Here is a 22,300-nt window from a genome sequence, read left to right on the forward strand (position 1 = left end):
AAGGTAATTTTTTTAAGACTGTGATCATCTCAGGGTTGGGGGGAAATGCTAAATACCAGGTCTCCATTACTACCCTCCTTTGTTACTCTGAATGATGGTCTAAGGTTTGGTCATATGAGTACCCTGAAAAATATCAGGGACCTGGTGAAGTTATAGGTAACTCGTGCGTTGGGAAGACTGTTAAAGGCTTCTAAATGCAGACATAGCATTACTAATTGCTTTCAGGGTCGGTCTGTCTTTAGTTGGACCATGAAAGATTTAGCATGGCCCTATGGCAGGCTGTCTGCTGAGTGGAGACTCTTGTCTTTAAGAAAGGCTATCTGATATGCTGGACCGTTTCAAGTTGCCCCAGTTTACATGAATTTAGTCATTATTGCCAAGACTACTAAACCTCAGTGTGACACAAATGATACTTCTAAATGGACTTGAAGACGAAGGCGTTTTGACCTTGCAGTGGGACATAAGTAATGTTCATATAGCTTAAAATTTTTCTTTTTACAATAGGAAACAGAATACTGTGCTATTTGAAGTTTCAGTTAAAAGATACATTCGATGAAATTATTTTTGTGATCCCTAAATAAGCAGCACACCTGCCTTTAAAGAAATTAAAGGTTTTAATGGCTTCCTTCCTTTATATTTATGAACGTTGTCTCTTAAAGCAGTAGGTTGCTGATGGCAGTAGTAACACGGTTGAAACCTGTGCCGTGGACGTAGAACTGGCAGCGCGATTAACTCTTGGCCCTCACTGTTCCCAGTATTCTAGGGTGAAGTCCGCCTGAAATTAAAGCTGCTAACTGAGACTTTGTGATAAAATTGAAATACTAGCTGGGTGATCAAATATATTTTTTCTCAAGTAGGAATCTTAATATTGTAGAGTTGTAAATTTTAGTGCTGCTTCTGATGTTCTTGTTTTTCAATTTGAAATGTGATTTTTTTCCCCCCACGAAAGCTTATTAGGCTGATACAGAAATTCACATGTGAGTAATTTTTTCCACAGAACTGTTATGTTATAAAGTTGAAAATACTCAAAATTTAGAACGTCTTTGAGCAAAGGTTTGTAAAGTGATAGTTTCTAATGTACCGTAGAACTTTACATTAAAAATGTATAGTTTTATGCATGATAAGATTTTAGTATTTCTTCCACATGTGTTATTCGGATAAATAAACATTCTTTCAGTCTTAAATATGTTCTTTTTTTCTAAACAGATTTGTGAAAATATGCATCAGTTTAATACTGTCTTGGAATTCATGAGATGGAAGCATAGGTCAAAGCTGTTTGGAGAAAATTGGAAGTACAGTTTTATCTAGCCACATCTCTGAGGTAAGAAAAAGACTTAAGAATATAATTAATGTGAAAATTCTCATTTCTTAGCAATTAAAAATCGTCCTATTTTATCACTGCAACTTTATTATCTTCTTTATTCTTGAATCACCTTCCTTATGAGTTCTTAAGTAGTTACAGCATTTTATCTCTTTATAAACGTTGCAGCTCTTCAGGAGTGAAAGCATTTATTACTAATATAGCTTTCTTTATTCTAATTAGAGAAAATAAGCATTAAATGATGTATATAATTACTTCTTTCCTCTGACGATGATAAGACAAGTTAGAAGATTATATTAAAATGAATGTTTACATTATTCTGAAACTTTCCTGTATTTAGAATTTAGGGTAAAGTTGTTACTTTGAATAATAGATCTTTGTAGATAGAATTTATTGAAAGAAGTGGAAACTGCAGTAACATCAGGGACAGGGGAGAAGCCATTCTAAGACAATGTGGATAGAGAAGTCAAGTTCATTTTCAAATCCATAGAGACTCAGATTATCAATAAAAGGTTTAATCCTTTAGGGATCTGTATTAAAAACGAACAGGTAGAATACATATATAATGTGTCATACTTTTTCCTCTTGAAATAGGAGAGTTTGCTACTATCTTTCCCTCTTTAAACAGCAGGTTGTGCTCTCTGCTTCTGCTTCCTTACAGTATCCGCTCATGCTCCAGTCCCTTCTGGGCTGGTCTGCCTGCCCGTTTGAGGAACAGTCATGACGTTCTGGCGCGTCTTCTGTTCGGTTCTGCTCTTTGATCCCTGTGTTAGTCGCCGTTTCTCCTTTCATGAAATACTGGGGCTTCTATAACCCTGAGCTTTTCTGGCTCTCCTTCTTTAATTACTCCTTCAAATGTTTTTTCCTCCTATTTTTGTTTGGAGAATAGCTGTCCTCCCATTACTAAATGATGGCCTTCCCTAAGATCTGTGTCTTTGAAATTCTTTTTTTAATGTCTTTCTGCCATCTTGATTTCAGCAGTGGCCTCTAAAGTGATCTCTCTCAACCTCCTGTCTCTGCTCCGACAGTGCTCTGAGCCTCAGCGCGTGTTCCCACTGCCCGCTTCACACATGGTGCTCCCGCTTCTCTTACTAGACCTCTTGGTCACCTGTGCTCACAGTCTCGGTGCAGAACCGGACTCTCTGCCTCTTCCTTGCTGCTTAGTCAGGGGTCAGGTCCTTTCAGCTCTACCTCTGATTCATGAATGTTGTCATCTTCTCTTTTCTAATTCTCCCACCATCATCCAAGTTTAAGTTCTTCAGCATTTCACCTGAAATATTGGAGGACTCTCCCCACTTAGTGTGTCTCCTCACTCTTTTTTTCTATCTACCGATTGCTATCAGCTCATATTTTCTAAAAGGTATAATTCTGCCTGTACTGTCAGTAACTCTTTGTTAGCCTATCAAAGCAAGGATAGATTCCTCTAATAAGAAAGTCTCTCAGCATTATAGCATTAAGTGACAGCTTTGCTTACATCCACCCACTTCTTTCTCTCTTAAACACTTACTAAACACCTATTCTACACCAGGGACTGTATCAGGCGCTGAGAATACGAAATGCTCAGTAAAAATGGGTTCCTTACTTTACTCTCAAAGAAGGATCTGTTTAGAGGTGAGTACACAAAGTTAATGCAGTCTGAAAAGTGGTGTGTGACTGGGAGAGTACGTCGGTGTCACCAGGAGGGCTCCATAGTATTGTTAGAGCAGAGAATTGTCAGAGTGGCTTCACATGGGAAACGGTGTTTCAGTGGCGTCTTAAAGGATGAGTAGAAGATTTCTGGGGCTTCCCAGGAATCTTGGGAAAAGAATTGCCTTACCAGTTGGCTCAGTGGTAAAGAATCCACCTGCTGTGATGCAGGAGACCCAGGTTTGATCCCTGGGTCAGGAAGATCCCATTGAGAAGGAAATGACAACCCATCCCAGTATTCTCACCTGGGGAATCCCATGGACAGGGGCAGCAGAGGAAGCCTGAAATGTGGAGAACGTACAAAAGACAGAGGAAGTAGTTTCGTGTGATTTGAACTCAAGATGTGAGAGCGGGTTTGAGTGACAAGACTAAAAGAGAGCTTGTTTGTGAAGAACTCTGGATGCCATGGTTGGGAGTTTAGACTTCATTTTGTGAGTAGTTGGCAGTCTCTAGAAAGTTTGAATCATAATTGTGTTTTGTGACAATCAATATGGCAGTGATGTGAATGATAGTTTGGAGGGGGGAGCTACCAAAAGCCAGGAGACAATTAGGATACTCTTAATTGTTTCAGTCAAGAAGTAATGAGAATTTCAAGGTAGGGATCAACTTGTCTGAAGTTGCAAAAACCTTTAAGCATTGATCATTCAGCAAATATATAATTTTCTTTTTCATACCCCTTTGCATATATGATACTCTTGAGCTGATTTTTAAATTGACCTGTGTTTTTCCTCCATCTGCTCATATTATTTTTTTCTAGGCTTGTTTTTCCCTGTTCTTCTAGTTTAAGGCCCCAGAGCATTAATTTTTGTTCTATAGAATATTACTTTTCGGGGATTCCTGTTGATCTGTGTAGCAACAGTCACAAAGGAGAAATCAAAAAATAAAGAACATGGTCCTCATGTTAGAGAAATGGAGTGAGGACGCAGGGAGCTTGTAAGGTTGTGGGAGTCGTTAAGCTTGAGGTAATAGGATTCAGTCAGAGTGATGATAGTAGAAATACAAAGGAAAAACTGGCGTAGGTGTGTTGTGAAGGAAGAAGGGACACTGATTTGTGACTAGGTGTTGAAAAGAGATAATGTTGCCCACATTTTTTATCTGGATAGCAGGGATGATAGTGTTGGGCATCGTGAAGAGCAAACAGAAGTAATTCTTTGAATCTGGTTGAATCTAAGTTTTCTAAGTTTAAAGAAACATTAGCAGTGATGTTCTGCTGTGTTGCTGCTCTCTTCATTTCTTTACAGATAACAAATACTTTTGCACATTGTCTTTCAAGCCTTAGCACGCTGAAAAGGGGATACTATTAAAAAAAGAAAGGAAAGTATTGCTTCTTTTAGAAGAGTAGTAGTTTGAAGAGAAATGAATAGTATTCTGCACATGGTTATCTTCTGTTGCACTTTAATGCTGTGTAAGATTTAGAAAATGTAAAAATGTTTGAAGTATTTCTGCAGGTCTAATTCTGATACTTTTCCTGAAAGATGGTATCTCATATATTAAAATTTATTCCTAAAAGAATGGAGACCTGTGAAGATGCTCATTAAGCAGAACTTGATGGTTCCTTATTAATAAATAAATGTTAGTATGATTATGTCCTTAGAGAAATACCTTATCGTGAGATAATGCCACCTCCATAATAAATATTAAACTGACTAATTTTAATGCTTTTATTAAAGTTCTTTTCAACTCTTAATTGATGGTTGATTTAGGACTTTGCAATATTTAAAATATTTCAACATGGTATATTGAAAATAAAGTTGTCAGTCTCAGTTGCCCAGTCTCTCTCTCTTTTTTTTAATCTCTAAATTTTTTAAAATGTACTAGTCATCCTTCATTGGACATTAATTCTCAATTAGGATGTAAAAGGATGCAGCAGATATGAAGTTCCTCAAAGAGAGGTACAGGGTAAGATGGTCATGGCAAGAAAGGCAGAGTGCCCCCTTCACCCTGGGCCCTGATCAGCGGTCCTTACACACCTGTCCATATTTGAGTTTCTTGTAGGAAACAGTGGTTGGAAAGCATGTCAGCTGCCGGCACCGTAGAAACCCCGAGGGTTCTCCCTTTGTCGCACTGATCACTTGTTGTTACGCCGATAGTTACCTCTTTGAAATGCTCTGACGGTGCTTTTGGGGGTAAAATCTTGCATCAGGATCCAGGTCGGCAGCTCCTTTTTTTGGCATCTGTGAATTTCTTCTTCACTGGCACAGCTGACACCCTCTTGGTGTCTCGGATGTTCATTGCCACCCAGTCTTTTCTGCCTATTCTGATTTTCACCTTTAGCCTTTCCTCTGTTAGCTGAATTCCCTTTAAATGAATTGTGTTTTTTTAGGCGCATTCCAAAATTTTGGGTTCTGGCTGTAGGCATCTGTTGTTCAGAGACAGACTAGTAGGTATGAAAGACAGAGTTGTTTCTATCCTGTGGAGCGATTACAAAGGGACCAACCGATTGTTACCCGTCCCTTGAAGCTCTGGGAGGAGTCCTCAGGGCTCAGCCCTCCCAGCTGCAAGGTCTGCTAGCAGTGTGGCAGGTGACAGTCGCTTCTAGGTCTGCAGAGATTTATTTTTTAGACGGAGCAGCCTTTAGAAGGCCCTCCGTTGCACTAAAGCGGTTGCCGTTCCCAGCTTGAAAATGAGCTTCATCTTCACTGTTGGTCTCTCCTTGGACTTCATTGAGACTGTTTTCCCACACCCACTGCTTTCTTTAGAGAAACCCACAACTCCTAGTCTCAGAAACATGCTGCAGGCCTTGCCCTCAGGCTCTTTGGTTATTGTGCTCCTCCTGAAGGGGAGACAGACAGTTTCTTCTCATTCTCTTCAGTTGGCTGCCTCCTCATAGTGAAGACACCTTTATTCTTTTCTTAGTTTAAGTTTGGTTTATATTCTCCTTGCGTACTTATTTGATCATTCCCCAGTTTGGATGCTTTCAGATTCAGGTAGTGGTTTGTGTTATTGCAGCTGCATATGATTTTGTGGGAAGAGCATGCCCCAAGATTTCCAGTAGCATCTTTCAGTTGTGGCTCAGACAGTGAAGAATCTGCCTGCCTGCAATGTGAGACCCCTGGGTTCGATCCGTGGATCAGGAAGATCCCCTGGAGAAGTGAATGGCTACCCACTCTAGTATATTCCGTTTTTTTCCCCCTCCCATTCTAGTATTCTGCCTGGAGAATTCCATGGACAGAGGAGCCTGGTGAGACAAGGTCCATGGGGTTGCAAAGAGTCAGACATGATTGAACGCTTTCAGTTTCATAGTGACATTTCAATTCCTGTCTTTATCCTCCATCCTAATACTTCTCTCCTGTTCCACTGTTTTATAGGTTTATAAGGTAATTTCCAATCCAGCTGTCTCAGATAGAAATTCTAGTTTAACCTCTGAGTTCATCTGCTTCCTTCCTTTCCTCCCTCTTTTCCACTTTCCCATCTATTATCTATTTTTTTTGTGATTAAGTGTCAGAGGAGGTCTAATTTAACAGTTTTAAAAGTTTTAAAGCTTTTTAAAAGATTACATAAATGAGACATGCATAAGTTCTTATATACAATTCTGAGCAGTATGCAGCAAAGCCCAAGGCCCTCTTCACTATCCTCATCCCACTCCCCTCCTTACCACGCTCCCCTCCACCCAGTTGGCATCTCACTGACCTTTACGTTACCATCAGGCTATTGATTTTTAGGATATATTTTTATAAAATTATACATAATGAGAATACTTGCCTCAAAGTCTGTGTGAGGATTAAATGAATTAGTACATGTTAAGTATGTATAACGTGTTAGATTTCTTACTGCATAGTATAAAAACATTGTAAGAAAAAGTAAACTTATAGCAAAGATAGTTCAAACTATGAAATAAACCCAAAATATTGGGAAAAGGGGGGCTCTTGAGTATGCTGAGGTTCCCCGTTTCGTGACTTGAATCTGAAGTTCTTTTCTCTACCATCTAGAAATCACCAAAAGATGGTGATACGGGGAACAAAGTTCCTGAGCTAGTACTAGGATTGTTGGCTTAGTAGTAGCTGGCAATAGGTTTGGAAATGCATTGGTTCAGTTCAGTTCAGTTCAGTTGCTCAGTCGTGTCCGACTCTTTGCGACCCCATGAATCGCAGCACACCAGGCCTCCCTGTCCATCACCATCTCCCGGAGTTCACTCAGACTCACGTCCATCGAGTCCATGATGCCATCCAGCCATCTCATCCTCGGTTGTCCCCTTCTCCTCCTGCCCCCAATCCCTCCCAGCATCAGAGTCTTTTCCAATGAGTCAACTCTTTGCATGAGGTGGCCAAAGTACTGGAGTTTCAGCTTTAGCATCATTCCTTCCAAAGAAATCCCAGGGTTGATCTCCTTCAGAATGGACTGGTTGGATCTCCTTGCAGTCCAAGGGACTCTCAAGAGTCTTCTCCAACACCACAGTTCAAAAGCATCAATTCTTTGGGGCTCAGCCTTCTTCGCAGTCCAACTCTCACATCCATACATGACCACAGGAAAAACCATAGCCTTGACTAGATGGACCTTAGTCGGCAAAGTAATGTCTCTGCTTTTGAATATACTATCTAGGTTGGTCATAACTTTTCTTCCAAGGAGTAAGCGTCTTTTAATTTCATGGCTGCAGTCACCATCTGCAGTCATTTTGGAGCCCAAAAATATAAAGTCTGACACTGTTTCCACTGTTTCCCCATCTATTTCCCATGAAGTGATGGGACCGGATGCCATGATCTTAGTTTTCTGAATGTTGAGCTTTAAGCCAACTTTTTCGCTCTCCTCTTTCACTTTCATCAAGAGGCTTTTTAGTTCTTCTTCACTTTCTGCCATAAAGGTGGTGTCATCTGCATATCTGAGGTGGTTGCTATTTCTCCCGGCTATCTTGATTCCAGCTTCTGTTTCTTCCAGTCCAGCGTTTCTCATGATGTACTCTGCATAGAAGTTAAATAAGCAGGGTGACAATATACAGCCTTGATGTACTCCTTTTCCTATCTGGAACCAGTCTGTTGTTCCATGTCCAGTTCTAACTGTTGCTTCCTGACCCGCATATAGGTTTCTCAAGAGGCAGGTCAGGTGGTCTGGTATTCCCATCTCTTTCAGAATTTTCCACAGTTTATTGTGATCCACACAGTCAAAGGCTTTGGCATAGTCAATAAACATCAGAAATAGATGTTTTTCTGGAACTCTCTTGCTTTTTCCATGATCCAGCAGATGTTGGCAGTTTGATCTCTGGTTCCTCTGCCTTTTCTAAAACAGCTTGAACATCAGGGAGTTCACGATTCACGTATTGCTGAAGCCTGGCTTGGAGAATTTTGAGCATTACTTTCCTAGTGTGTGAGATGAGTGCAATTGTGCGGTAGTTTGAGCATTCTTTGGCATTGCCTTTCTTTGGGATTGGAATGAAAACTGACCTTTTCCAGTCCTGTGGCCACTGCTGAGTTTTCCAAATGTGCTGGCATAATTAGTGCAGCACTTTCACAGCATCATCTTTCAGGATTTGAAACAGCTCAACTGGAATTCCATCACCTCCACTAGCTTTGTTCGTAGTGATGCTCTCTAAGGCCCACTTGACTTGGTAGATGCATTGGTAGATGTCAGTATACTTCTAAAGAACTTGTAGAGTTTATTATGTGATTTTATAGTTGATTTAACTCCCCAATTATGTTTCCCTTAAGATACTAATATTTTTATTCCTTTCATTCACTTATTGAACACTTAATGTTTTGCTCAGTAACATGCTAGAAAATAGAGATTATAAGCAGTGCAAGATAAGTCAGAAAACATCTCCTGATTGAATAAGTGTTATTAGAAGAGGGATCATGTCTGTTTCATTTACTGTTGTATAATTGGTGTGAAGCAAATACCAAATAATTAATAAAAACTTCATGAATGAGTGTTCTTTGAGAGCTGTGGTACAGTACAAGTACACATAGGCCTCCAAAATGACTGCAGATGGTGACTGCAGCCGTGAGATGAAAAGACGCTTACTCCTTGGAAGGAAAGTTATGACCGACCTAGATGGAAGATTCGTGCTCTGGGCACAGTACAAGTGCACATAGGCCGGCTCACGGAGCCTGATGTGGAGGAGTCAGGGATTGCCTACACAGCTGAGGAGCAGAGCAGGTCTGAAGAGTGAATTGTAGTTAACCTGGTGGGAAACTAAGGAAAGAACGAAAAGAATGTGCAAAGGAGTGTGAAAGGGATGCCTGTAAATAGAGAGGCTTCAGTGACTCCACTGTAGTTGGATCATTGTAAGGGTATGAGAAGTGAGTGGGAGGATGGCGTTAGAAAGCCTGGCAGAGGCCAGATCATAACAGTTCTTATGTCTTGGTAATTTCATCCTATGAAATGAGAATATTCATATATATTTTTTTAAAGCAGAGACCATGACAAGGTCATTTAGTTTTAAAAGTTGTAAATTAAAATGTTAGTCACTCAGTCGCGTCCGACTCTGTTTGACCGCATGGACTATAGCCCGCTAGGCTCCTGTGTCCATGGAATTCTCCAGGCCAGAATACTGGAGTGGGTTGCCATTCCCTTCTCCAGGGGATCTGCCCAACCCAGGGTTTGAACCCAGGTCTCCCGCATTGCAGGCGGACGCTTTACCGACCGAGTCACTAGGGAAGCCCTTTTAAAAGGTCAGGTTTGGTTTAGAAATTAGCGTTTTATTAAGTTACCATTCTCTAGATTGTATAGTTCAAATAATCATAGCCATATTTTTTGTCAACCAATACATTTCAGTTAAAACTGGATGACAAACAGTATATACAGACACGCATTTGGAAACTTAAAAACCTACAGGTCAAAAATAAAATGATAATGCAAGTCAGAAAACAGCTAGAGCTAAACCGTAAAGAAAATTAGGACATGTTAAACTTGTGTGACATGTTGAAGGCTTACATTCAGTTCAGTTCAGTTCAGTCACTCAGTCATGTCCAACTGTTTGCAACCCCATGGACTGTAGCACGCCGGGCCTCCCTGTCCATCACCAACTCCTGGCGTTTACTCAGACTCATGTCCATCGAGTCGGTAGTGTCATCCAACCATCTCATCCTCTGACGTCCCCTTCTCCTCCCACCTTCAGTCTTTCTCAGTGTCAGGGTCTTTTCAAATGAGTCAGTTCTTCACATCAGGTGGCCAAAGTATTGGAGTTTCAGCTTCAGCATCAGTCCTTCCAGTGAATATTCTGGACTGATTTCCTTTAGGATTGACTGGTTTGATCTTGCAGTCCAAGGGACGCTCAAGAGTCTTCTCCAACACCGTAGTTCAAAAGCATCAGTTCTTTGGCACTCAGCTTTCTTTATAGTCCAACTCTTACATCCATACAGAACTACCGGAAAAACCATAGCTTTGACTAGACAGACCTTCAGCCATTGTTTCCACTGTTTCCCCGCCTATTTGCTGTGAAGTGATGGGACCAGATGCCATGATCTTAGCTTCCTGAATGTTGAGTTTTAAGCCAACTTTTTCACTCTCCTCTTTCACTTTCATCAAGATACTCTTTAGTTCTTTGCTTTCTGCCATAAGGGTGGTGTCATCTGCATAGCTGAGATTATTGATATTTTTCCTGGCAATCTTGATTCCAGCTTGTGGTTCATCCAGCCCAGCATTTCTCATGATGTACTCTGTATATAAGTTAAATAAGCAAGGTGACAATATACAGCCTTGACATACTCTTTTCCCAATTTGGAACCAGTCTGTTGTACTATGTCCAGTTCTAACTATTGCTTCCTGACTGGCATACAGATTTCTCAAGAGGCAGGTCAGATGGTCTGGTATTCCCATCTCTTTAAGACTTTTCCACAGTTTGTTGTGATCCACACAAAGGCTTTGGCATAGTCAGTAAAGCAGAAGTAGATGTATTAAAAGATTAAAATATTGATGAAGTAATTTAATCTAGGAAAAGAAGAGCAATATAAACTGAAGTGAAGTAAAGTAGATAATAAAGATAAAGGCTGACACTTGTAGAGCATCTGTTACATGTACCAAGCACCGTTCCCTGTGCCTTACAAGGATTATCTCATTCATAACAACAGTGTGAGGTGTAGGTACTATTATTATTCCCACTTTACAGATGAGAAAACTGAGGCTTCTAGCTAATGAGTGATAGAATTAGGTTTGAAATTAATAGGGGAAAAGACTTTTATGATATGATGGAGAGAATTGACATATTCAAAAGTTGGTTTCTTGAAAAAACTAATAAAATGGACAGACCATTTGAATGACAGATCAAGAAAAACCCAGGAAGCACAAGTAGTGTTGGGAATGGAGGGGAGGACATAGCCTCAGATATAAAAGAGATTTTTTAAAGATAAGAGATACCTTGAATAGCTTTGCTGCTGCTGCTGAGTCACTTCAGTCATGTCCGACTCTTTGCGACCCCATAGACGGAGGCCCACCAGGCTACCCTGTCCCTGGAATTCTCCAGGCAAGAACACTGGAGTGGGTTGCCATTTCCTTCTCCAATGCATCATTTTACAATATTTTTTCTTTTTTTTTGTTTTACAAATTAAATAAAACAACAGTTTAAAAAATGTTACTTAATAAAATTGATTATGGCTAAACAAAAAACCTAGATATTTCTTTTATTATTAGAGAATTTTAATTTGTAGTGAAAGATCTGCCACCTCCTGCACACTCACTGATAAGCCCGTGGCTCAGATAATTTTAAAGGTGAGTACTGTCAGACTATTCATGTGGTAGATATGTCCAGATTTACACAGACTATTTAAGAGAATAGCAAAATAAGGTTCCTCGGCTTATTCTGTGTGAGTAGTATAACCTTGATACTAAAAGTAGGCATGGATAATATGAGAAAATAATTATAGGTCAGTCTTTTTTATGAACATGGATATAAAACCTAACAAAATGTTAGCAAAACAAATCCAGTGGTGTTATTGAAACATGGTCATGTCTGTAATACTGCAATACAATTCTGATACTGCCTACCTACTGTTAAGTGTCAGACTCCACAGATTTAAGGGCACAGCCCCCAACAAAACTGTGCTCACTTGAGATGCCAGTCGCAAGTCTGGGTGTCCCCCGGCTCCTCACACTTCTGACTGACTGGCTGCAAATCCAGAAGGATTCCCATGACCACCCTCCCACCACCACCCCCGCCCCTGCAGTCTGACAGTTCATTTATACGACTCACAGAACTTCATATTATAAAGATACAAATTGGGACCAGCCAAATGGAAGAGACACACAAAGTGAGGTTGGGGAGGGTTCCAGATGTGGAGCTTACATGCCTGTTTCTCCTGGAATCAGGATATGTCATCCTGGCTATGTATCAAATAGGTCACTAGCCAGGAAGGTTATCTGAGCCGTGGTGTGCTGTTCTTATCGAAGTTTCATTAGATAGCCATGACTGAACGATTGGCCACATGATTGAACTCAATCTTTAGCCCTATCCAAACTCCCTGAAGATTGGACTGGCTCAAAGCCCCAACACTCTAATCATATCACTGGTCATTTTGGTGACCAGCCCCCATCCTGAGTCATTCATTAGCATAAACTCAAGTGTGATCCATGAGGCTTGTAAATAACAAAGACAGTCCTGTTACCCAGGAACCAGGCACAGAGACCAGACAATTATTATTTAATAATGACAAAACAGAATTTATCCCAGAAATCCAAGAATGGTAGTGTGTTAATTATTATTGCTGCACAACAGCTCATCCTAAAACCTAGAGACTTGAGGTAATGAAAGCTTAAATTAACTTACAGGAATTCAGGAGCAGTTTACCAGGTGGTTTTGCTTCAGGGTATTTTGTGAAACTGTAGTTAGGTCAGCAGGGGCTGCTTTCATCTGAAAGCTTGACTGGAGGAGAATCCACTTCAAAGATGGCGCATTCTCTTGGCAGTTGGCAGGAGCCTCTGTTCCTCCCTGCGTGAGCCTCTCTACAGATTCTTTGAATATCTTTGCACAATGGCATCTGGCTTTCCCCAGAATAAATGGTCCAAGGAAGAGAGCAAGGAGAGAGCTGCATTGCCTTTCAAGACTTGGTCTCAGAAGTCATGCTTTGTCACTTTCACTTTATTCTGCTTGTTAGTAGGGAGTCCAGCCCACTTTTGAAGTAATTAGATTCCGTCTCTTGAAAAGAGGAATAGGAATGAAGTTGTGAATCCCAGAACTACCATAGATGGGTTACTCTTTAAGAGAGCTCTTAATATGGATTATTGCTAATTAATTTATGCATTAGCACATTGAAGGAGGAAGCCATTGTGATAATATCAGTGAGTGGAGAAAAAACTCTTGATGAAATTCAGCGCCATTTATGATGAAAACTCTTAGCAAATAAAGAATAAAAGGGGACTGTAATGTGAGAAAGAATATCATTAAATTTATGATTAATTTAGGAAAAATTGATACACATGATCTTGAGGTTTTCTGTGTATCATGTGGTATATTTTTCCATGTGTTAAGTTTATTCTCCATTCTTCAGCAGTATTTTAAAATTGTTCTTAAATGCCGTTTGGAAGTACCAAATGGAAAAGTACAAAATCCCAGAAGGGATTACCAAAATATCTACCTAACTACCATTAGACCCAGAATCCCACTTCAGGAAATCTGTCCTTTCGAATTATTTACCCCAAAACAGTAACAAAAGCATCTATTCCGGTTTATTTATTGCGGCGTTATTATGATATCGAAACATGGGGACAGCCTAAATGTCCATCAGTGTGAGAAAGGCTATGTACAGCTATAAAATATTCATAAAATGGAACACTGTGCAACAGTGGAAGTGGATTAAAAGGAGCTGTGTGTGGCTATGATGGAAACCACAATGTTGAGTGAAAAATAAGCAAAATATTAAAATATACACAAAGTAATAGAATGATACAATTTTTATGCATCTGTAGCAAATTTAGCAGTATGTAAAACAGTATTGCTTGGGGTATATACCACATAAAGTATAAAAGTATATAAAGACAGCAGTGTTAAATGGCACAATCAGAACAGTGGTTCCCTCAGTTCCAGAGAAAGTGTGCAGCTTCAGTGATACTTGCCCTGCTTTACTCAGCGCCTAGATAATTCTTAGGTGATGTCTTTAAGGCACTGTATTCAGTGAGTGTAGTTCATAGACTCATAGGATATGAGAGAGAGAAGTCTTCATGGTATTATATATTTTAATAAATCAGTTTAATAAAATAAAATGGTTATTTTATTTCAGATGAGGAAACTAAGGTCTAGAGAGTGAAATGAGTTGTCCAAGATCAACTAGCCAATTAGACAGAATTTGCAACTGAATCCTAGGTCTCCTGACTCTAAGACTATGTTCCTTACAATCCTTTCTTTAATAAAAGTGTAAGTTGATAAGTAGTTAAACTAGATATCTTAGAGCTGAAAGAAAGATACTAGAGGGGAGAAAAGGACACATTAATGTCAAGTCTGCCGCAGAACTCCTTTGTAAAACCATTCTCAACTAGCACATTTTAACCCCCAAAATGTTCTGACAGTGTAAAGAGAAGGGAGACGTTTCATCTAAAAGGCGGAAAACTTGCTAGATTTCCAAGTGTTTCACAATAATACTCCCGAATTTGTGACCTCGAGTGTTGTTTCTTAGACCTGTAGGTTTGCAATATTTAGTTTCCTGTAGTTTGTGGTTCATGCTTGTCAGGGAAGGATTGTTAGCAACCTGATTTTAACACCTTCTAGTCTTATTCAAGGCCTTTGGTGAGTTTCAGTTTAATATAAATATGACCTTTGAACTCTTCTTTGTCTGCTTTAAGTGTAGACAGTGTCTCTGCAGTTGAGTGTAGATAATGCTTTGAAGTTCCCTTCATCAGACCACATTGTTTGTTCCCCCAAAAGGACTGTATTTTCTTTTTGTCTGTGGTTATTTCCACAATTATTTAACTTGCTAAAACTGTGGGGTATTGTCAGATTATAACCCAAGCCATTGTTTGCCTTAAGCAATATTTTAGATCTTGGAAAACAGTGTTTACTTAAACACATCTTTCTTAAGACCTTTTAATTTGTATCTTAAACTTGAGTATATCCACTGAAAACAGTGGGAAAAAATTGTGTTGTGTTTTTTTTTACTGGATCTTGACACAAGTCAGGACTCAAAGTGAACCAAAGGAAGTGGTGTGGTTTTTGTATCATTTCAGTTGTGTTGAGATAAGGAAATGGAATAGTTTATCCACAGCGGAGCCCTTATGGGAAAGTCTCATTTGCATATGAAAGTAAAAGGAATTGGCATGAGGTTTTAATTCCTTCTGTTGTACTCAGTCATTCCCTCAGCAAATATTTATTTAGTACCAGCTGTGTGCCAAGCACTGTTCTAGTTGCTAGAAATACAGAGTGAAAAAGTAGAATTATGCCCCTGCCCTTACAGAGTGTGCATTCTGGAGCAGGTGGCAGGCAATAAAACAAATAATAAATTATATATTAAATTACAGGGTGACAAGTGCTGAAGAGAAAAATATCAGGGAAGGAATATGGGAATGCCAGGGATGCAGATGGTATTACAGTTTTAAATAGGGTGAGCAGGAACACTAAATAAGAAAGGGATATTGACTAAGCACTTAGAAGAGGTCAGGTGGCAGGTCATCCAGGTAGATGTCTTGGGGAGGAATGTAATGGGGAGAGGACCTTGCTAGTGCAAAGGTCCTGCAGCAGGGCCTTCCCTGACGTGCTTGAAGAACCGGGAGGCCCTTGCTGCTCAAGTAGAGGAGCTGCAGTCACACTGGCTGCTGCAGACGTCGGCGTTAACTCTGGGTAAGTTGGGAAACCACTGGGAGGCGTGAAACGGGGAGTGATGTGATCTAATAGGCCTTCTATCACCACTTCGGCTGCTGTGTTGAGAATATACTGTGCGTGGATATGGGTCGAAGCAGGGAATCCAGTTCTAGGAGACTTTTTCAGTAATCTAGGCAAAAGGTGTTAGCGGCATGGACCAGAGAGATAACTGGATGTCATGAGAAGTGCATGATATATTTTGAAGGAAGCACCAACAGGATTTGTTGACCTCATGGACTGGAGTATGAGAAGGAAGAAGGGAGTTGCTAAGAATGACTCCAAGGTTTTAGGTCTGGGAAACTAGAAGTAGAGAGGCTGTTGTGTTGGGAAAGACTGAGGGTCTAGCAGACTTGGGGGATAAAAGGAGAAAGACCGGAGCAATAAATTATACAGCTGCTAATTATATAAGTAAATTTTTATGCTGTTTGAGCTATCTCTTAAAAGTAATTCTACCTTGAACCAGTCTCTTTTTTTGGCATATGTGTTATCTAGTATCTTTTCTGAGATATTTGGCTTAAAATACTACTTTGATACTGACCTAACTCAGAATATTCAAGTATACTTTCTCCTTTAATCTTCTGTTATAACAGAAAAACTGACTCTCTCTGACCTAAAAAATAAAGAGAATTTATTGGCTGTTAACTGAAAAGTCCCTAAGCAATTCAGACATCAGGCAGAGTTGCTTAAGCAGCTCATTGGTAGCTCCAAGGATCTGGCTTCTTTTAGTCTCCTGGCTGTACCTCTGGTTTCCCTTCAGGTCCCAACGTAGCTGCCAGAAGCCGCAATTTTCTTGTTCATATTCAATCTGAAAGAAAGACTGTCTCGACAGGCCCCCTTGAAAGTGAAAGTGAAGTTGCTCAGTCATGTCCGACTCTTTGCGACCCCATGGACTGTAGCCTACCAGGCTCCTCTGTCCATGGGATTTTCCAGGCAAGAGTACTGGAGTGGGGTGCCATTTCCTTCTCCAACCCCCACCTTAGACACTATGTAAGAACAGTTTACCCCTGAACTTTTCATTGTGGCATAGAAGATAGAGAATGCTAATTGGCTTGGCCTAGGACAGGGCCTCTACTCCTGGAGCTTCAGGGAAACCTATATACACGGCATTTTTGAAAGCTGTAGATAGAGAAAAAAGTGGAGAAAAACGCTTGATTTTTAAATTCCTTTTGCATTGTACAATCTCTTTGGTTAGCACAGCAAGAATATGATTGTTTTTGTAAAGTGGTCGAATGAGAAGAAAAAAAAGTCAAGCAAAAATGAAGTTACATATCAGTTTAAGATAATTTTGCTTGTAAGAGGCTTAAAACTATTGCTTTTTGAACATCCAGAACCTCAGAGGAGCCTTCAGATAATGATGGAATCTGGGAAATTCCCTGACAGTCCCGTAGTTGGAATTCTGCACTTCTAACTACTCTGGTAGGTTCAATCTCTGGTCAGGGAGCTAAAATCCAGCAAGCCTTGCAGTGCTGCCCACCCCCTCCACCAAGAAAAAAGGAATTTGATTGGTCATTCTAGTCAAGACTAGGTGTTTCTCAACAAGGAAAGCCTGTTGGCATTTGGTTGAGCCAGTTCTCTGATTTGAGGGTTGTCCTTGCACACTGCGCTGTATTTTCCGTTTGGGTCTCTGGTTACTCTGTGTCCTGTCATGTCCCAGTTATTGGTCCAACCAAAAGTCACTGTGTATTTCCAGATTTTCTTGCAGCTGCTGATTTTCTTAGGGAGGTACAAAATTGAAAAAGCTTGTGACTTTCTGGAAAAGTGTTTCAAATTGAGAGGATAAATGCAGATACACTTTGATTTGATTTCCTGAGTGAGATATGGGTTTGCTCTTTGTTATTCTTGAAGTTCTGCTTTGACTTTTTTCTCCCTGGTTCTAGAGATTAGTTAATATTCTCCTTAAAAATTGATTTAGCATTTGAATTAAGCTTTTTTGGCCACAGGGTTTTACTAAGTTAATTACAAAAGTTTTTAATTAAATGTAAAGATGCTTACTCCTCCTGGAAGGAAAGTTATGACCAACCTAGATAGCATATTCAAAAGCAGAGACATTACTTTGCCAACAGAGGTCTGTCTAGTCAAGGCTATGGTTTTTCCAGTAGTCATGTATGGATGTGAGAGTTGGACTGTGAAGAAAGCTGAACACTGAAGAATTGATGCTTTTGAACTGTGGTGTTGGAGAAGACTCTTGAGAGTCCCTTGGACTGCAAGGAGATCCAACCAGTCCATTCTAAAGGAGATCAGTCCTGGGTGTTCTTTGGAAGGACTGATGCTAAAGCTGAAACTCCAATACTTTGGCCACCTCATGCAAAGAGTTGACTCATTGGAAAAGACTCTGATGCTGGGAGGGATTAGGGGCAGAAAGAAAAGGGGATGAGAGAGGATGAGATGTCTGGATGGCATCACCGACTCGATGGACGTGAATTTGAGTGAACTCCGGGAGTTGGTGATGGACAGGGAGGCCTGGCGTGCTGCGATTCATGGGGTTACAAAGAGTCAGACACGACTGAGCAACTGAACTGAACTGAACTGAACTGAATGTTGCTAAGGAGAAGAAAACTCTGTTTTGATAGCCAAATTCAAGCATTTTGACTTGGGTCACATGGGTTAGAATAGAAGGACCAACCAGTCTTGAACAAATTTCTAACTTTGATAGGTTAAAATTATTTGTGGTCAGAAAAATGAAATGTACTGAGTCTAGAAGAACTCATCCCTAAAGTCAGAATATCTTAGAATACTCTCTGAATATCTATTAAAGCTCACTTTATAAGCACTTAGGAAATGTTAGGTGTCTTTGATGAAATGAATGTATATAAAAATATCTATGCGGTACGTGTGGGTATAGTCAGTCACTTGCTCTCTGAGATCTGTTTTCTGAAAATATTTGTATCAATCAGGGCCCAGTCAGGAAGGTTGAAACCACACTGGTTATTTTAACAGAGAATTTCGTGTAAGGAATTAACTACACAGGTACTGGAGGATTGAAAAGCCAAAGGAACATTGGAACTAAAACAGAAGTACTAATTGTGGGAAACAAATACACCCCTAAAGGTTGAAGTTTCAGAACCTAAAAGCTTGGAGAAAAACTGCCCTTGTGGAGCCCTGACCCAGTCCTCTATGAAGGGAGCTTAGAGCCCGGCTGTGCTGGCCCCCAGGGACCTGCTCTGGGGTCTTGAAGCACTGGCGCTCCCATCTGGGTCTGAACAGGGCCCGCAAGGCTGGTTCTGGGAGTGTAGAAGGAAGCTGAAAATTGAGTCTCCTGCTGCAACCATGGCAAAGGATATTGTTCAGGTAATTCTGACAGGAGCAGCAGACAAGATCAGGAAGATGCAAGTTCCTTCTTCCTTCCTCCAGCCCTCTCTAGTTCCCATGTTGCCAGAACCTATCAAGAAGCCAGCTGGTAGAAGACTTGTTGTCAGGTAAAAAACTTGTCCCAGGTCAGCGTCACATAGCAGAGTGCTTAGGTTGTTTGGTGGTTTATTTTTTTTGAGGGGGGGGGGTGTGTTGTTTTGATATTGCTGAAAAGCAGTAGTGTAATAAGGAGCACAGTAGCTTTCTTTTTTTTCTCAGTATCTATCACTCTTGACTGAGGGAATGGAATTTGGGCCTTCTCAGCAGCAGACTTGCCACTTACTGGTTTTGTGAACTTGAGCAAGTTTCTTTTTTTTTTTTTAAATATGGAACACTTAACGAATTTTCGAGTCACCCTTGTGCAGGGGCCACGCTGATCTTCTCTGTATCGTTCCAATTTTAGTCTGTGTGATGCCGAAGAGAGCACTTGAGCAAGTTTCTTAACTTTGCTGAGCGTCGCTCTCTTCTGTGATGATGAAATAAAATCTTATGTGTGTCGATGTTACATGACTCAGTAGAAAACAGCTTCCTGTTTCCCTTTTGATGTGCTTGTCCTTAGTCGCTCAGTCGTCTCCGACTGTTTGCAACCCTATGGACTGTAGCCCGCCAGGCTCCAGGCTCCTTTGTCCATGGGGATTCTCCAGGCAAGAATCCTGGGTGGGTTGCCATGCCCTTCTCCAGGGGATCTTCCTGACCCAGGGATTGAACCGGAGGTCTCCTGAATCGCAGGTGGATTCTTTGCCGACTGCGTAAGTACAGGTGTGATGTACTTGTGGCTTACTGGATAAAACGCTACACTTGGGAATAAAAGACCTGAGTTTGTAGTTTTCCCTTCAGGTTGCTAGCTATGTAGAATTCAGCAAGTGACTTTAGCTTCTTGAACTTGTCTTCTCTTTAAAAGTAGGAATAATTTTACTTACTGTAAGGGTCATCTATATATGGTGTGAAAGTGAAGTTGCTCAGTCATGTCTGACTCTTTGAGACCTCATGGACTGTAACCTACCAGGCTCCTCCATCCATGGGATTTTCCAGGCAAGAATACTGGAGTGGGTTGCTGTTTCCTTCTCCAGGAAATTTTCTTGACCCAGGGATTGAACCTGGGTCTCCTGCATTGTAGGCAGACACTTTACCATCTGAGCCGCCAGGAAAGCCCAATATATGGTGTAATGCATGTAAAACTAGCTTGTACATCATAAAACTGGTGATATGCTAACGACATAAAGTTGCCACTAAATACTATATATGAGTTTCTCTCATTTAATTGGCATAAAAGACTTAGATCTATCTTACGTTCTACCTTGAACCAGTCACTAGCCACGTAACACTGACTTTCTCTCTGTAAAAATACTCTGCAGAAACAGACACAGCGTCGTTTACCGTTGCCCATAATACACCTACGTGTGTGCGTGCTGCCACTTCTGGCTTGTCCGACTCTTTGCGACCATATGGACCATAGCCTGCCAGGCTCCTCTGTCCGTGGAATTCTCCAGGCAACAGTACTAGAGTGAGTTGCCCATACCCTCCTTCAGGGGATCTTTCCAACCCAGAGACTGAACCTTTGCATTGCAGGCAGATTCTTTACCACTGAGCCACTGGGAAAGCCCTGTTGGGGTGACCAGCTTCTTATCCCTCCTGGACATTTCTGCAGCCGCTCTACCTGTTTTGTTGCTGTTTATTTCTTTCCTTGTCATTTGTGCTTGTTCTAGAGGAGAGACCGAAGAATAATACCTAGGCCCCTTCAGTTAGCTGCTGGCGTTAAGCATCTCTTCTGACCACTGATGTACCAGTGGGTGGACAGCATAAACAAGTTCTAATTACTTGTGAGGCTTTTTGTTTGATATGGTTAAACAAACAAACTTTGAAGAAATGGTATTTTAAAAATAGATTGTCTCCTGTTTTTTGAAAGAGTTCATAAACCAAGAAGCATTTGTTTGTACATCTACTACTGAGGCCCCTGGTGAGGGGTATAAAGCCTCTAAGCACATCAACTGTAATAATGCCTTACTGGTTTGTCTTGCATCTCTGTTCCGGGAAGAATTTCACTTGTGTTGGGGAGAACAGTTTCTTGGCACAGAAGGAAAGTAAAAGATTTTGAATGAAGAGAGGGTAATTGAGCAGAAAAACAAAGGTGTAAATATGTTCAATTTGCTTTGAATAAATAATTGAACATTGGGAAAAGGGAAGGTCTAGTTAGAAGGTAATTTCAGGGGTGTTGATAAAATTGGTGACCTCAGGTGGGATGGAGACACAACAATTAGAAATGTGTTTGTAAAGTGGGACTTCCCTAATCCTACTGTAGGTCAGAAGTTAGCTCTGTGATTGGTTCTTTTTGCTCCTTTTTCAGGCTTCCCAGAAGACCTCATTATGAATGTCTTACCCATCACAAGTTTCCACAGCATGGACTCTAAGGCAGGCTTTTTGATGAGATTCCTGTGTATTACCACAGATAACTCACATAACTTTATTTAAGCATGTTATTTTCTTAAGGTTTTATGTTTAGATATGAGTGACTGTTTTTTACACTAATATAAAAATAACCTGAGTAGTGTTGCTCCATTTGTATATGTATATATTAGTTTAGGGAGTGATGGGGGTGGAAGTTAGAAACGGGGAAAAGACGGATGAGATGCTTGTTAAGGGAAAAGACAATATTCTTATGCTAATCCAAGCTTGGGATCAGGAGCAAAGCAGCCTTGCAGACAATGGCTGTGGAGCCAGACAGTCTGCAGTGAGTCTCGTCCTTCTCAGAAAGCTTGTCAGACCCGGCGCCTGGAGCTGCCTAGGGGGAGGGACCCCTGGAAGGGAGAGTGTTCTCCTTACTGCTTTATGCAGTTGGCAGTTGGCCAGCTTGTTGAAAATTCCCAAACCTCACTACTAGAAAGTAAAAATTAGGGGTGGAGGGCTTAACGGGAAGCGGAAAGAATGACTTTAGTCTGTTTTTTCAGCTGACTTTGGCCTTTTCCTGTTTTTTTTTTTTTTTCTTTCATCCTGATAGAACTATTGGTTTAACTTTCTTGTTATTTGCGAAGCTTTAAATTTTTTTTATTTAAGAATAATTTATATTTTATTGAGTAATGTTGTCATAGTCTTAATTTCCTGAAGAACCCACCAATCTGTGTATACAGGAAAGGAATGTAAATCTATTTAGATTCCTATTTGGACTAACTAATAATAGCTTTTAAACACCAGCATCATTTAAAAATTTTGATCATGTGGCATTTCAAATGTCATTT

At 40.5% G+C, this 22,300-nt stretch overlaps 1 protein-coding gene and 1 non-coding gene across 3 annotated transcripts in view; one reads left to right on the forward strand and one right to left on the reverse strand.

Moving 5' to 3' along the window:
• BMPR1A (bone morphogenetic protein receptor type 1A) overlaps positions 1-22,300 on the forward strand; it is a 144,784-nt gene that overhangs the window by 85,630 nt on the left and 36,854 nt on the right. Inside the window, exons 2-3 of one of the 2 annotated variants that reach the window (XM_069572348.1) lie at positions 1,207-1,321; positions 20,423-20,571. The gene's annotated coding sequence lies outside the window, so the exon portion shown is untranslated. The remainder of the gene's footprint in view (positions 1-1,206; positions 1,322-20,422; positions 20,572-22,300) is intronic. The other variant, XM_069572347.1, reaches the window with a different exon arrangement.
• On the reverse strand, positions 19,388-19,494 carry LOC138430633 (U6 spliceosomal RNA). Its single transcript, XR_011253317.1, has one exon. It is a non-coding gene; the product is annotated as a U6 spliceosomal RNA (small nuclear RNA).

Source organism: Ovis canadensis, chromosome 25 (genome assembly GCF_042477335.2).
Source record: "Ovis canadensis isolate MfBH-ARS-UI-01 breed Bighorn chromosome 25, ARS-UI_OviCan_v2, whole genome shotgun sequence".
NCBI classification, from domain to species: Eukaryota; Metazoa; Chordata; class Mammalia; order Artiodactyla; family Bovidae; genus Ovis; species Ovis canadensis.